Genomic DNA, 16917 nt, shown 5'->3' on the forward strand with positions numbered 1-16917 from the left:
GTCAGCTCCAAAAATCCACTCTCTCTGTCTCCCCCACGCTTCCTGTCACACTCCACCCCACCCTCCTTTTTTGAAAAATACATTGCAGCCACTTGAATGCTGGGATAGCTGCCAATAATGCACCACTCCCAACAGCGCTGCAAATGCTGCAGATGTGGCCACACAGCAGAGCTGGTAGCTGTCAGTGTGGCCACACTGCAGCGCTTTCCCTACACAGCTGTATGAAGACAGCTTTAACTCCCAGCGCTGTACAGCTGCAAGTGTAGCCAAACCCACAGCTTACTTGGGTTAGGGCATTCAGATGTGTGACACAAGTTCAGACTTTGAATGTGCTGGTATAAATCAGCTGCGAACACCACTGTCTAAACTCCTGTCATGTCAGAGCAGCATGTGACTCCCTGATGGGTTCATATTGATAGTGACAGACCATAGATAGGAGACAAACGTCAGCCACAGAAGAAGGCATGAGAAGAGCTAGTCTCTTCCATGTACTGCTCCAGTGATTGGGTCATAACTGAACACTGAATGGCCAGCATTCAAATACAAATGAGGTCAGATGGACCCAACAGTGAGCATGAAACTAGCCTGTCCCAGAAGCACTGTCCTGGAAGAAGTAATGACGCCCCCAGGAGCAGCACATGCAATGAAACGGGCAGGTATAAACCAGAAATGTAAAGATACCTATTCGTGAGTGTTCTTCCCTATCTTCCATTTTGTTTGTTTATTTTTTCTCTCTCTCACGACTTGTCTACCCAGCAACTTACATGCAGCACTCCAGGGTGTGAATCTACAGTAGTGGTGGGCAAACTACGGCCCGCGGAATGTCCTGCCCAGCCCCAAGCTCCTGACCCGAGAGGCTGCCCCCAGCCCCTCCCCTGCTGTTCCCCCTCCCCCACAGCCTCAGTTCTCCCCGCCGCTGGTGCAATGCTCTGGGCAGCAGGGCTGTGAGCTCCTGGGGCAGCGCAGCTGCAGAGCCTGGCCTGACCCGGTCTCTGTGCTGCGTGGTGGTGGTGGCGTGGCCCGGCTCCAGCTGGGCAGTGTGGCTGCTCCAGGCAGTGCGGTAAGGGAGCGGGGGGGTTGGACAGAGGGCAGGGGAGCTCAGGATGGTCGTCGGGGTGGGGGTATGAATGGTTGGGGGGGAAAATGGGGGGGTTGAATGGGGGCAGGGTCCCAGGGGGCAGTCAGGAAGGAGGGGAGTTGGATGGGGTGGTAGGAGACAGTCAGGGGACAGGGAGTGGGGGTGTATGGATGGAGCAGGGGTCCCAGAGGGGCCAGGAGGGAACGGGGGGGGATTGGATGGGGCAGGAGTCCTGGGGGGGAGGCAGATAGGAGGATGCAGCAGGGGAGATAAAGAACAGGATGATGAAAATGGAGCCAGATTCTCAGCTGCTAAGAATAAGTGTATTTACACCAGCAGAGAATCTGGCCCACAGTGGACGGAATGCCTCCAGCAGCACATTTCCATAACAAAATAAGGGGACGGGGCCACCAGGGAGCCTGGGTGCATCCTCAAGTTGCTGGCTCACGCCACCATGTCTACGCACCGATGTTACCCCTGCAGGTTATGCTGGCCCATGTTATAATAATCACATTTTCACTTGCAGTGTAGACATATCCAAAGAGGGCAAAGTTAAGGTAAATTGGGTGGGGTGCTTGTGAGGGATGAAGGATAAGTGCTCATTTCCAGAGGTTTAAAACATTTGGTTTTTAGAAAGGTGTAGATTGTTGTAAGGAAACCGTAACATTGTTTTTTGGTGTTAACTGCTCTCCACTGAAAAACACTTTCATCTCCTACTCTCTTCTAATGAATCTTTAGTTGGGGCGTGGATGGGGTGCTATTAACCTCGCCTCTTTTACCTCCCTTTCCTTTGTATTTGAATTTTTATCAAAACTTCATCAAACCAGGACAAATTGATAGACCGTTTGGCTTTCAGTGGATTCAAATGCGGTTTGATGCTTTATTTAGTATAGAAGTTCGTGCAAAAAACTAGCATTAGTGCGATGTTGCAGGTGAGACTAAAGCAGTCAGAAGAGAGGAAACGCAGAGTTAATAGGAAAAGCTTAGCTTTAGCTCTTCTCTCTGTATCGTGCCATAAAATATAACCTCACTTTGTATTATGAATATATGTTGACCTTTTAATTGCATAGGCCTTGATGGAGGGTAGGGGGTAAAGATGGACCCTGCACAGCTTCACTGACGTCAGTGGATTCTGCACAGGTCAACATTAGCCAATCTCCATACAAAATCATGGCTGTAAATTCCAATTTCTTATGCTATGCCACATGTTGTAGGTTAAGGTATAGTAGAGTCCATGTTCAGACATGGCTTATTTTGTAGATTTCATTGAGAGTTTAGAGAAACAAACACTTGTCCTACATATTTTAGTGAGATATTTTTCACTCATCATTCAATTACAGAACAAGTTTAACACAAACATAAATGTAAAAACAAAATAAAAAAAAACAAACCACCAAACAAACTAGCTGAGCAGATTCTGATGAAACGTTCCAGAAAGTCTTGCCTCTTGCCAAGACAGAAATTAGAAGGGGAAGCCTGTGTTTTGGGAGCTGATAATGAGCTCCCCACATCAGTCCATGCCATCCATACAGTTGAGAGATTTCACTGGGGCAGCTGATGAGAGTTAAATGCTCACCTGTGTGAGTAAAAGATAGAGAAGGTCCCAGCCTGCCCCGTTGTGCACAGAACAGTTGACCTCTGTAAGAGGTTTGGCCCACTGAATTTTTTAAACCCTGAGACAATTCCTGTTTGTCTCTGAGGTGCTTCCTCTCTGTTCCTACTGAAAAAAACAAGGGCTGTATTATTCTGAAGCTATTAACACAGACTTGAATGTTGGCAAACTCTCAGGCTACAGAAAGAAGGGCTATGGTCAAAATTTCTTCTGTTACCAACAAAAATCAACCAATTACTTAAGGAAATAAAGAAGCTGTTCACATACTATGACTCAGATTTGTATGACATTAAACCTCCAGGGAATGCTATTTTCTTTCCCTAAGTTTTTGTTTTTGTTTTTACAGACCGCCTAGAAAGGGGAATTGGTATGAAGAGCCCGATTAGCCAATGTCTGAATTAACAATTCAGCAAGTTGTTAGAGACGTAACATCACAGAAACACCAGCTCTTACTAGTTTTCCTGCTGAATCAAGCAGCTGTGTGACTTAATATGCTCTAAATTCAAATTAATTCACAGACAATCCAGCACCATCTAAGACGTGTACTGAAAGGAACAGTTGTGATCAGGGAGAAGGTTTGTAGGTTATCACAGAGGACGGATTGTCACTGACCAAGTGCACAACGGGTAAATAGGTGCTAGGCTGTAATAGGAGAGGGACTTGGTTAGAAAGAGAAATGACAGCTGCTGTTTAAGCCAATGCCTACTCAAGTCAATGGAAAGGCTCCCACTGACTTCACTGGGCTTTAAATATGACCATAAGGCACTTGTCAGAGCCATCGATGTGAAAGGCTCTCTTCCATGCCATAGGAATTTTAGATGGTCAGCCCTGTGGGGCAGGAATTGTCATGTCTTGTTCTAGGTGCTGGACAAATATACAATGGGGTCCCACCCTGATTGGTCTTTAAGCATTACTGCAATAGAAATGTTAATTAGTATCAATTTTTATGATTTGTTTGTTGTTTTGAAAAGATGCAATTTAGGCCAAGAAGCCTGAAGAATCTAAATTAAAAAGGAAAGTCGTAATTGTGACTGGGTTTACAGCCTGCGGAACAGAGGAGATTGATGACATGAGCTAGCAGAAATATTTATAAAACAAAAGAATGAATTCAAAGCCAGGATACATTTGTCGTACTTGTAGGGAGGTTTTAAAAAACCCTAAGGAACATACAGTAGGATTTTCAGTTACCTGGGCAAGCTGGGAGCCTGATTTCCTTTGAAGGTCAACTGGAGTTAGGAAGGTAACTTGCTCAGGCACTTTTGAAATTCCTATCTACAATCTAAATAATCGGAATTGGGACTCCAGGAGTAAATAGGGAATGCAGCCAGAGCTACTTTGTGCAAAGGGGGCTAAACTTATGCAGTAAGTTACTGGAAAAGCCAACAGATGCAAAGTATAAAGACATTCAAGAAACACACTCGGGCCTGAAAGAGAAGAGCGATTTGAAAAAAACCAAACCAAACTCCAAAAAGAGCAGGCAAGTGAGATCATGATCAATCAGATTAAGTCAATTTTGCCTCTCCCTGTATGTGAAGGGCCTGATTCTCCCCTGTGCTACTCCGCTTCTGGGATGCAGGATCATTGTGAGCTCCATGAGCGGAATAGAAGGGCTGAGTCCCAGAAGGTGTGTGAACATATGTAACTTGAGAGTGGCTGATCCAGCTTGGCAGCTTTTCTGTCTGTTTACTCAGTAGCTTCTGGAGACTACAGCTAGTGTAGGGTTATCGTGATGGCAGTCTCCGATGGGGATGTAGTCCGTGGAAGCAGGAACCATTTCCAAAGCCCCAGGGGTTGCACAAAGGGGACTCGGCCTGGAGACTATGACAGATATACACAGTTGAAGTTATGAGTGTGCAAAAATACCCCTTCCAAGGCATCAGTGAAATCTTCAAAATAAGGTAAGTCAGGAGAGAGAGCTGCTCAGAGCAGATCTCGATGGTGGTCAGCTGACAGCTCCTTGTCTGTGCTAGAGTTCCCTCGTTGGTAGCAGCGGTGGGAGATTGTGTCTAGAAAAGGCTGGTGTAGACATGTCTCCAAAGCCCTTTCTCTGGAAATCTCCCACCACTGGGCTACCACCAGCACAGCGCTCTCCAGTGATAGCAACCATGAGAACGTTCCTGCAAAACAGGGCCTAGGTGTTTTTACCACCATGTTTCCTAATGATGCCAGTCTTGCTGTCATGGTGATAAAAGCATGAGCAGTCTTTCCATTGACTTCAGTGGGCTTTGGATTGGGGCCTGGTTTTCCTGTCTCCAACAGGTGGAAACAACTCTTCCAGCTGGTTACATCAGACTTATATTTTTCTTATGATGAATTCTTCCCAAGTCTTTCCTTTCTGGCAGGATTAGATTCTAGAGTATGGTGCTTCCTGGCAGTCCATCCCCCTTCCTCCCCCCCTACATTAATCTGGCCAGTCTGTGAGAAGGTAGCCCTCTCTGGTTCTAAAAGACCTGTGAGCCTAGAGCCCAACCCCAAACTCAGCTGAACTAAATCAAGAGTGTGGGACCTGGTGAGGTTTTTCTTTTTTTCCACTTGTCACCCAATTGCCTGAAGGTATCTGGCACATCAATGTCCCAAATTTAGGAGGAGGCCAGGAGAATCCAGACAGGTTATTGAATGGAAGTAGTTACATTTCAAAAGAGCATCTTAATGATATACACTCTAAGGGCCAGAATATCAAGAACTCTCAGCACCTGTTGGGAATAACAGCAAATTCCCCCACTGACAACATTGGAAGCTGAGCTTTTGAAAATCTGGGTACCTTCATTTAGGCACCTAACTGAGAGCTGTTGGGTACTGAGAACTTTTTTGAAAATCTGGCCCTGAAAGTATTAGATCCAAGCAGCAAAAAGACTTGACTGTAAAATGTGGCTTTGGTCATTGGAAAAAGAAGCATTTTTATAAATTTATGGAACTTCAATACTTCAGTAAATGGACTGAATACATGAAAATGTTTTGAAAGTAACTTCAGAGAGAGAGACTGAGAACTTCTCATCCAGGAATAGAGGTTTAATAAACAACTTTGACAGGAGTCCACAAGTCCTGCTACATAGGTATTAACTGAAGAAGTAACTGAATCCTGCCCATAAGGAAGTGAGCCAATGAAGAAGTGACAAACACTGATACGTGAGTCCAGCTGGTGTCTGAAAGTGTGTTCTCTGCTTTCAGTAAATTGGGTGAGAACGAAAGTAGCTCCTATAATTTGAGGCCTGAAATTACTTCCAGTTAGGGTTGTGATTTTTTTTTTTTTTAAACTGGAATAGTTTTACCAGTACAACCCCAATGTAGATGCAATTATACCGGTATAAGGCAGCTTATTTTCCTTCCTGAATAGGAATAGTGTATAAAGCACATTTATACTAATAGAACTGGTGTATTAGGTAGGGGGCTGTGCACTTTAACTAGACAGGTATAGTTAAACCTTTACAACTTTTGTGTGGGGACAAGCCCTCAAACAACTTAGAGAAAGGATCTTGCTCCTCAACAAAGGACAGAAGCTGCAAAATGACATGAGAAACTTGCAGCAGCAGAAGATGCTTCAGCATAAAGCAAAGACCAGCAACAAGCTCAGGAGCCAGGAACAATCCCTTAGCTCCAGCACAGCTTTGCAAATGTTGGTGCCCACGCCCAGCCACGCCACCACCACACAGTAGGTTAACTCTGTCACTGCCATTGATTTTAGTTGGCTGTTGAACTGTTATGGTCACTTAAGGTTTATTAACAGCTTCTGATGTTTAAACACTCACTAGTTGGATAACATATGTCTGGAAAAGAGACGTGGGATTTAACTTTAAGATGATTAGTTTTCAGTCATTTGCCTGTCTTAAACCACTGTTCAAAGCAAGTTGATGGATTAAAAGGCATGAATACTCTTTGAGCGGTTTCTTTAACTGAATTAAAGCTCTTCTTCAGTTTCTGAATTTCATTGGACTTAGCCAGGTTGCCCTTTCTATTTAAAAAACCCACAGTTTTTGTTTAAAAGAAGACGAATCCTATGCCTGTTACCAAACTTCCCTTTGCCATCAGTACATTGTTTGGAGAAACTAGGAGGTAGGTTAATTGCACAGGATCCACCTACTGAGTTTGGGAATAATTAATTTTGAGGTTAGCTCACCTAGAGAGCAGAATACAGGAAGTGGCTGTCATGCTTATAGGAACTGTAACGTCTGTTGGAGGTGTGCCTCAGGAAAGGTGCCGCAGATGAAGCTGTAACGGCACAAACTCCTTTATTGCCAGTTTTTGCTGCTTTTCTTTGTAGACTAAATTATGCAGGGTTAATAACTTAGTGCTGAGTTATAGCATCCGTTAGGCACAAAAAGAGCCTGTGTTGATAGACTGTGGGTTCACACATCCTTGAATTTGTATCACAGGGAACAATAATTCAATTTTCCTGATCTTTGTTTCTCCAGGCTATAATTTTAGTAATTTGGGGGTTAAATTACTTTGCACACTACATCCTAACTCTTACACAAACATACCCTGATGAGTTCCCAGGGGTGGAAACAGATGGGTCTGTGGTCCCATGCAAGCCTGTGCACTGGGATTCCTTGCACTAACAGGGTGACACTTCAGGCCAGTATGGAGGCAACCTGGACCAGAGCTGGTCCTCCCTCCACTGGATCCTTCGCTTAAACCCCTCTTCCATCGCAGCTCTGGTCGCAGTCACGTGGCAACATTTCTTTCATTCTATTTGTTTTGTGAGGCTGATTTTTCCATCTCTGCCAAGTGGGTAGCAAGATTCCATCTCTGTAGTTCAGGACAGTCTGGGTAGAATGGCTGATGATGCCAAGACAAATGGGAAGTCTTTTCCAAATGTGCGCTGGACACTGCCCAAGTTAAGCTTGGCAAAAGGCATACGAAACTTATTACATCAGGGGTTGTTTCTGCTATAGGCTGCCTTTGTTATGCCTGGTCAGGCTTTGTCAATATAGAATAGGAAGGTGATCCCACGTAGATCACTCTTGCCTCCCAGAGGGTCAGCTGTTTTGTGACCAAAATTTTTGCAAGATCGTTAATGGTAGATAAAGCTATCGGGGACACACTCCTACAACCCTTTCCCCTGCTCCAGGTTATCATGCTTCATCCAGTTCAGCTCCTTTTAGGGAAAAGCAGAGATCGGTATTGATTGCTTTTGGAAGTCCCTGTACATGAAAGCATGCTCCTCTATAAACACCATCCCCTCCTGGAGAAGAGCTCCTCAGCCTCGCTTTGGTGTATATCTTGTCCGCATTGGGTCCTAGAAACTGCATCTTGAGATTACTCCCTCCCAGTTGGCCAGGAGGCCATGCTTAGGTTCTAATTTTGTTACTACTGCACCCCACTCTGCAGGGAAGTCATTTGGGAAAACATGAGCCCTGTGGTAGAGATCAGCCCAGAAGTTCAGGTTCCACCTCACGTAGTGATCTCAAGAGAACACAATGCTGTATTTTGCACTGTCCAAGTCATTCAGCGGGGTCTGCCTCCTCCTGGATTTAAAAAATTCTAACTCTCTGGTACAAGTGCCAAACCCTGTGTTCTGTGAGCTGGGTGATCAGCCTGCAGGACTAACCCGTGCGATGCCTTCCTACATCTCCCCCATGGATCTGGTCTGCCTGGAATTTCTCCTTGTGTTTGTGTTCCTTTGGGTTACTGGCAGTTCAGAGCCCTTGCTCGCCCCTTCACCAGCTGTTGGGAGGAAAGGACTCTTCGCCTATCGGTGCCTTGATGATTGATTTGGTGGATGAGGGAAGAAAGCAGAGGGTGAGTTGCTGTTCTTCCTGTCTCTCAGCTGTCTGAAGACGGAGCCAAGAACTATCCTTCATGCTCACAGGACATAGCCTGTGAGGTGGAAAGTAGATAAAGGAGAGTCAGGCTTGATCATACAAGTAAACTTAATCCAGTTAACCAGTTTTCGTCCTGGGCATATCTGCAGCTGTCATGGCAACTGTTCTGGATGTACTTCCTATTACTTTAAAATGTTTTACATTTCAGGAGCATTTTAAGAAAAGTGGTTACAGATTCTCCTTCCTTTCCTAGATGATTCTAAAAAATTAGAAGCCTGTTTGTCTAAGATATTTATAATGGCTTGTTTTAGAAATCCACAAAAGCCATCTGAATGTTCCTATTAAGGTCAGAGGAATAAACATCCTGATTTAGGATATCCCAGCCATTAGGACCAGTAGCATCACTCTGTGGTTGCATCACCATAATCACATGCTACAGCTGTTCTTACCACTACTCGGAGGGCATCAATCTAAAATGCATTTCCTGATAAACATTTTTGTTCACCCATAAATATCCGCTGGTTTGTTATTGTGGGACAACTTGTAAGTTATGGGTTATGTGGGAGTTTGAGGGAAAAGTTCTGAGATATTTCTGCTAAAGAAATACACACAAAATTACATGGACTTCAAGTTTTAGGTTTTTTTACATGGACTTTAAAAGAAAGGGCTGATCAAATTATTGATCTATCAGCATCAGATAGAATGTTTTGCTGAAAGTCTGACAGTGGCATCATTTACAAAATGCATTCTTGCGACATATAATAATTAAGAGACAAATTCTGGAACACCAGTGAACCCGTTAGTATCTGGTATTCCCTCATTTGCTTAGCTAGAATTTTACAAATATCCAAATTCACAATGGTTTAATTTGGGTTTGGCAGTCCCTGATGAAATGGATATTCTTGACTTAATTGTAAAGAATAAAACACCTTTGTGTGTGTTCAAGGCAGGAAAGGCTGCAGACCAGAGAAATTGAGCATGTTGTGAAGAATGTTGTTACTTAGGATACTGCAAAAAATAAAGAAACTGACCCAACCAAAACCCCTTGCCCAATAGAATCACATAATGCAGAACATTTGAGAGGGATGTTAGGAAGATTTGAAATTCAGAGGCCAATACTTTAACTGGTTTGTAACCGCATATTGGTCAGACAGCTTTGTTATTTGAACATATTGCCCATCACAATCCCTGCACTCCACTTCCTTTCAGTACAGATTAAAGGCTTGGGTTTATTTACTCTCCAGTAGAGAGTATGGCTGAGCTGGTACACACAACAGCTCCTCAGTTCCCTTTTGAGTCTGAACACAGAAGAATAGAGATTCATGGCTCCCCAACCCCCTGCCAGAGTAAATTGACCTCTCAAATGCATCACTTCACCTAGTGGTACAAGGATAATGGAGAGCTGTGTATAGAAAGAAAGGAGGAGGCTTTCTGATGGGACAAGGGCCTGGGGCTTTTCTTTTGGGGGCATTCAAGTGTGTTAGGCCAAAATAGAAAACAGGTGAAAGAGGCCTACTCCCTGTCATGCTTCTGTGGACTCATTCTCTCATGCAGCACGAATGTTTGATCTTAAACCTTGGGAGGGTGAATCCCCTCTCTTGTTGCTTTCTGTGAGTAGATGGATCTGGTATATATAACCAGGGCTCTTACTCTAGAGGGGGCTTGGACTATATTTGTTCCCAGAACAGAAACAAAGTAGTTACTAATGACAACTTCACTGAGATAGTGAGCCTCTCCCCTAGCTCTAAATAGGGGAGAGGCTCACTATCCCAAATATCTGAGATCCTGTGGTTGCGGCCCTCTCTCATCTCCCCCTTCATCCACTCTATTGTTTGCTACTTTTGCATCCAATATCACATCTAGAATGAGTGTGTAATCTCCTCGGGGCACAGGCCTTCTCTTTCTCTTTGAAGTGAAGAGCGTCTGGCACGCTTTTGGATGTTTCATAAACAAAGAATATAACAATATCTCATAGGCATGATATATGAACAGCTGGGTGGTAGTGGTGTTGATTTCTGGTGGTTGTCACTGTTGTGAAAGGAGTTTTTGATGGCCTCATCACATGTCTGGGCATGTTTGTGAGCACAGTTGTGTTTTCACGTTTTCTTTTTTGTTGTTGTTCCATTTCTCTTTTGCCGAGATTTATTAGCTCACGATTTCTCTCTGACAACAAAGCCTTGTCCATTTGCCCAGTGATGTCAGCGCAAAGACTCACATTGACTTCAGTGCACTTTGGATCAGGTCCTAAGTCATTTTGTTAAAAGAAAACTTCAGTGTAAAAAAAATGTTCTTATCACGCCATCAAATTACAAAGAAGAAAAAGGACCTGATCCAGGAAATCACTTAAGCATATGCTTGGCTTCAGTGGTACTTACACAGTGACTGCTTTCCAGAATGGCAGCGTAAATCACTGTTATTATTTTTTGTAATTTTCATAAACAATAAAAGTTACAAAAAGGAAAATGACTTACAGCTTATTTGTTACCTAACACTGCACATTTCATCAGATATCCAGTAAAAGTATGCAATTGTGCAACTTTACAACTTGTCAAAGGTTCAGGACCAGACAGTACAAAATCAGACACTATTACACAGGCATAACATGTTAGGGTGGGGGTAACAATAATGTAAACTTACACAAATAGGAAAAAGAGGGAAGGAGAAGGCTGGGGTGGAGGGTGGGAAGAGGGAGGGAAAAAAGCAGAGAGGTGAAATTGAATGGAAGTCTGGCATTCTTTGAGCTATCTCAGCATTCTTAAGCCAAATGTATCATGAAACCTATCATCTATCAGATTTCTTTGAATTCCTATACTTGCTCTCTACGTGGAGAAGATAATATTTCTTTAGCTGAAAACTCAGACGGGTCCAAATACCACTGCTCTATTTTGGGCATAAGCCTGCTCCTCCATTTTTGTCAAATCACGCACTTGGTAATCATTGCGGCCCTCAAGAACCAAAGTCTTTGTGGTAGAGTTAAACCCAGCATGGTTTTGGACCATAACCTACAATATAACTTTCAGATGAGGATTGGTTGTTGGAGCCAAGGGCTATTTTCACTCTTGTGTCCACCTCTTTCCACAGCTGCCTGGCTGGGAAAGGGGTCCCACAGTATATGCATCAGGGTTCCCTTCTCTTTACTGCCACGCCAATGAACCTAAATTGCTGTTAGGAAAAAGAATAATTAAAACTCAGAAAAAGAGTTGCCATTTTGACAATGGGATATAGATTAGGACACAGGAAATGCAGCTTATGATTGAAATGTCTGAGAACCTGAGATTTTTAACACCTAAGGTAAGTGCTGTTGTTTTAAAAACAAAGATGGCTGATAATGAAATAAAAGTTAAGAACCTTGGTATTGGCTTTTGATCAGTCCGTTTCCATGGAAAGTCATGTGTCCGACAGAGCACCTCACAAATGCAGTGTCTTGTTTTATTCCAGATGAGCACTTCGCACAGGCTGCGGCCTTACATATCCCAGTCTGACCTTGCAACAGCAACTCATGCTGTAGTGATCATAGGCTTGATTATAGTCACTCTCGATCTAGCAGGGCAGCTTGCAACTTGGTTAGAACACATCCTGGTGTTTGTTCACTCATTAGGCCCGCCTCGCCTGCTTGCCAGCAAATGCCAGTTGAGCTGGCACTGTTTGGTTCTTAATGTCCTTTTGGTGACTTCTCTTCAGACCCCAGCCTGTTGAGTATCAGAGCTCAGACCACACCATCCTTTACAGATATCACCATTTCTCCCCAGCTGGGAGTTAAACTGCTAGAGTGAGCCTGGGGGTGTGGGATTTGCTGCTCCTGGACATCTGTCTCAGTACCCCATCCCCAATTTAGGGAATATACCTAATACCTCATTTTTCCATACATGATTTTTGATTGGCATACTTTTTCTACCTGCTTGTGACAATTTTAACACCAAGTGCTTCTGCCGGAGGAAGGGAGTTTGCTACAAATTATAGTTTTATTTAATAGCAGGCTGGCAAATGACAGAACAGGATAGAGCTTTGAAAGTCTGTGCTGTACCTCCTGTGTCTAGGTCTCCTTCCCAGAATCTGTCTCTGAGGTAGGAAAACAAACCTGAAGTCACAATCAGTCTGCATGCAGGAAGAAAAGTCCTGGGGAGGAATTTCTTTTCCCATGCTGGTCAGCGTTTGTTATAATAGACTGTTATAATTAATTCATTATGATGTCAGTTCATAGGCAAAGCAGCATACACATCTGACTGAAAATGGAGTGGGCTTATAAGAACATAACATAAGAACAGCCGTACCGGGTCAGACCAAAGGTCCATCTAGCCCAGTATCTGTCTACCGACAGTAGCCAATGCCAGGTGCCCCAGAGGGAGTGAACCCAACAGGCAATGATCAAGTAATCTCTCTCCTGCCATCCATCTCCACCCTCTGATGAACAGAGGCTAGGGACACCATTCTTTACCCATCCTGACTAATAGCCATTTATGGACTTCACCACCATGAATTTATCCAGTTCTCTTTTAAATGCTGTTATAGTCCTTGCCTTCACAACCTGCTCAGGTAAGGAGTTCTACAAGTTGACTGTGTGCTGTGTGAAGAAGAACTTCCTTTTATTTGTTTTAAACCTGCTGCCTATTAGTTTCATTTGGTGACCCCTAGTTCTTGTATTATGAGAATAAGTAAATAACTTTTCCATATCCACTTTCTCAACATCACTCATGATTTTATCTATCATATCCGCCCTAGTCTCCTCTTTTCCAAGCTGAAGAGGCCTAGCCTCTTTAATGTTCCTCATATGGGACCCCTCTCCAAACCCTAATCATTTTAGTTGCCCTTTTCTGACATTTCTAGTGCTAGAATATCTTTTGAGATGAGGAGACCACATCTGTACACAGGATTCGAGATGTGGGCGTACCATGGATTTATATAAGGGCAATAATATAACTCAGTCTTACTTTATCCCCTTTTTAATGATTCCTAACATCCTTTTTGCTTTTGGACCGCCTTGCACACGCGTGGACATCTTCAGAGAACTGTCCACAATGCACCCAAGATCTTTTTCCTGACTCGTTATAGCTAAATTAGCCCATCATATTGTATGTATAGTTGGGGTTATTTTTCCAGTGTGCATTACTTTACATTTATCCACATTAAATTTCATTTGCCATTTTGTTGCCCAATCACTTAGTTTTGTGAGATCTTTTTGAAGTCTTCACAATTTGCGTTTAGTCTTAACTATCTTGAGCAGTTTGTATCACTGCAAACTTTGCCACCTCACTGTTTACCCTTTCTCCTGATCATTATGAATAAATTGAATAGGATGGTCCTAGGACTGACCCTTGAAGGACACCACTAGTTACCCCTCCCATGTGAGATTACCATTAATTCCTACCCTTTGTTCTGTCTTTAACCAGTTCTCAGTCCATGAAAGGACTTCCCTTTTTATCCATGACAGCTTATTTAACGTAAGAGGCTTTGGTGAGGGACCTTGTCAAAAGGCTTTCTGGAAATCTAAGTACACTATGTCCACTGGATCTCTCTTATCCACATGTTTGTGTCCCCTTCAAAGAACTCTAATAGATTAGTAAGACACGATTCCCTTTACAGAACCATGTGACTATTGCTCAACCGTTTGTTTTTCTATGTGTTGAAGAATTTTATTCTTAACTACTGTTTCGACTATTTCCCGGTACTGACGTTAAGACTACTAGTCTGTAATTGCTGGGATCACCTCTAGAGCCCTTTTTAAATATTGCGTACAATTAGCTAACTTCCAGTCATTGGGTACGAAGCCAATTTAAAAGGACAGGTTAAACTTGTTAATAGTTCCGCAATTACATTGAGTTCTTATCAGAACTCTTGGGTGAATGCCATTGGGTCCTGGTGACTTGTAATGTTGATTTATATTAATTCCAAACCTCTCTAGTGACACTTCATCTGTGACAGTTCCTCAGATTTGTCACTACAAAATAGTCAGGTTTGGAATCTCCCAATATCCTTAGCCGTGAAGACTGAAGCAAAGAATCATTTAGTTTCTCCGCAATGACTTTATGTCTTAACGGCACTTTTTGTATTCGACGATCGACAAGGGGCCCCACTGTTGTTTAGCAGCTTCCTGCTTCTGATGTACTTAAAACTTTTGTTATTACTTTGAGTTTTTGGCTAGCCGTTCTCAAACTCCTCTTTGACTTTTCTTATTCACACAGCATTTGCACTTAAGCTGGCAGTGTTATGCTCCTTTCTATTTGCCTCACTAGGATTTGACTTCACTTTTTAAGGAAGTCTTTTCTCTACTGCTTTTTTACATGGTTGTAAGCCCGCGGTGGCTTTTTTTAGTTTTTTACTGTGTTTCTTATTTGGTGGTATACATTGAAGTTGGGATCTATATGATGTTTAAAAAGGGCCTATGCAGCTTGCCAGGATTTACTTTAGTCACTGTACCTTTTAACTTTTTTAACTAACCCCTCATTTTGTATAGTTCTCTCTTGGAAATTAATGCCACAGTGTTGGCTGTTTAATTTTTCTCCTACATAGGGATGTTAAATGTTGTTATATATATAGTCACTATTTGCAAGCGGCCTGCTAAGTTTACCTCTTGGCCAGCTCTGCGGCCTCCACTCAGGATTAATTTATGAGTTACCTCTCCCTTGTGGGTTCCCATACCAGCTGCTCCATGAAGCAGTCATTAAGTTGGAAAATTTTATCTCTGCATTTCGTCCTGAAGTGAAATCCCAGTCAATATGGGATAATTGAATCCCCACTATTCAGAGATTCATAGACTCTAGGACTGGAAGGACTCTCGAGAGGTCATTGAGTCCAGTCCCCCCCTTATGGCAGGACCAAATACTTCTAGACGCATCCCTGATAGACATTTATCTAACCTACTCTTAAAATACTCCAGAGATGGGATTCAACAACTCCCTAGGCAATTTATTCCAGTGTTTTAACTACCTGACAGTTAGGAACTTTCCTAATGTCCAACCTAAATCTCCCTTGCTGCAGTTTAAGCCATGCTTCTTGTTCTAATCATTAGGGCTAAGGTGAACAAGTTTTCTCCCTCCTCCTCATGACACCCCTTTAGATATCCGAAAACTGATATCATGTCCTCCTCTCATCTTCTCTTTTCCAAACTAAATAAACCAATCTTTCAGCTTCCTTCATTGAGTTCTTAATTTTGATAGCCTCTCTAATTCCCTAGCATTCATTCATCAACTATTACTGTCGCTGGTCAGGTGGGTGATAATAGATCCCTAAGTTTATTCTTATTAGGCATGACATTTCTATCCATAAGACATAGGAATTTGCTTAAGATTTTAACATCATTGAATTCACATTTTCTTTTCACGTATAGTGCCATCCTCTTGCATGACCTGTTTGTCCTCCGAGTAGTTTGTACCCGAATGATTTGAGTCATTGATGCTCAGTCACAGGTTCTGTCGACTGCCTTATATACATATTCCTCCTTTATCAAAGGCACACTAGTTCACCGTACTTATATTGACTTCTAGCATTTGTTTACAGTAACGCACTTTTAAAATTGTCTCTGTTTATTTGTCTACTCTTTCTGACTGTGCAGCATTCTTTTATGTGATGTTTTGTCATCTGATCTGGCCCTTACATTATCCTCTTCCGTCCTCTGCTCCTGACTATAACCTGGAGATTCTCTATCATCAGACTCTCCCCTAAGAGAAGTCTGTGTCTGATCTACATGCTCCTCTGCAGCAGTCGGCTTTCACCCATCTCCTAGTTTAAAAACTGCTTAACAACCTTTTTAATGTTTAGTGCCAACAGTGCCAATTCACTGGCAGAATTATGCCAAAGCCAGCTAAATCCTCTCCAAAGTTTAGTGGATTTTACTGAAGTTATAGGTGAATATTTGTCTCTAATTGCTTATTTTAAAGGAAGTGAGAGATTGAATTCTAGCCAGGCCAGGGCAGTGTCTAACCCAAATCCAGAGCTATTTTTAATTCACTACAGTTGGATGACTCTTAATTTAATAATCACAACAATATAATAATATCATGTTTATGACATGATATTTAGGGCTTTTCCATTTGCAGAGCACTTCGGTTAAATGCTGTTGTTCCATATTGATACCAGTGTAACTGTATATCTCTGAATGACCTCATCTGTTATGAGGTCAGAGGGCAGCGCCTATTCACACAGGTGCTGGAACTGGGGATGCAGCAGCACTCTCTAGCTTGACGTGGTTTCCATCTATACAGGGCTACAGTTTGATTCAATGGCTCTCTGCACCCACATTGAACAAATTGTTCCAGGATCCTGGCTTGTGTGACAATGTGTAGGAACACTTTGGAAAAGTTTGGGATAGGAAGTGAAGGGTATTTTATCCAGTTGAATCTATAGGAGAAATGTAAGGAGGACAGAATCATTTATTTGCCACAGTGACATATTGGTGGTGATTAGCAGCAGGGAACTTCAGAATGACCCAGTGAGAACATTCTGGCACCAGCCAGATCACCGGTATTGAC

General features: G+C 42.8%; 1 protein-coding gene across 1 annotated transcript in view; it reads left to right on the plus strand.

The window, feature by feature from the left end:
- LOC116824774 (metalloprotease TIKI1-like) overlaps window positions 1–16917 on the plus strand; it is a 103293-nt gene that overhangs the window by 72071 nt on the left and 14305 nt on the right. The window lies entirely within an intron of this gene.

This window comes from Chelonoidis abingdonii, chromosome 6 (genome assembly GCF_003597395.2).
Source record: "Chelonoidis abingdonii isolate Lonesome George chromosome 6, CheloAbing_2.0, whole genome shotgun sequence".
Classification (NCBI taxonomy): domain Eukaryota; kingdom Metazoa; phylum Chordata; order Testudines; family Testudinidae; genus Chelonoidis; species Chelonoidis abingdonii.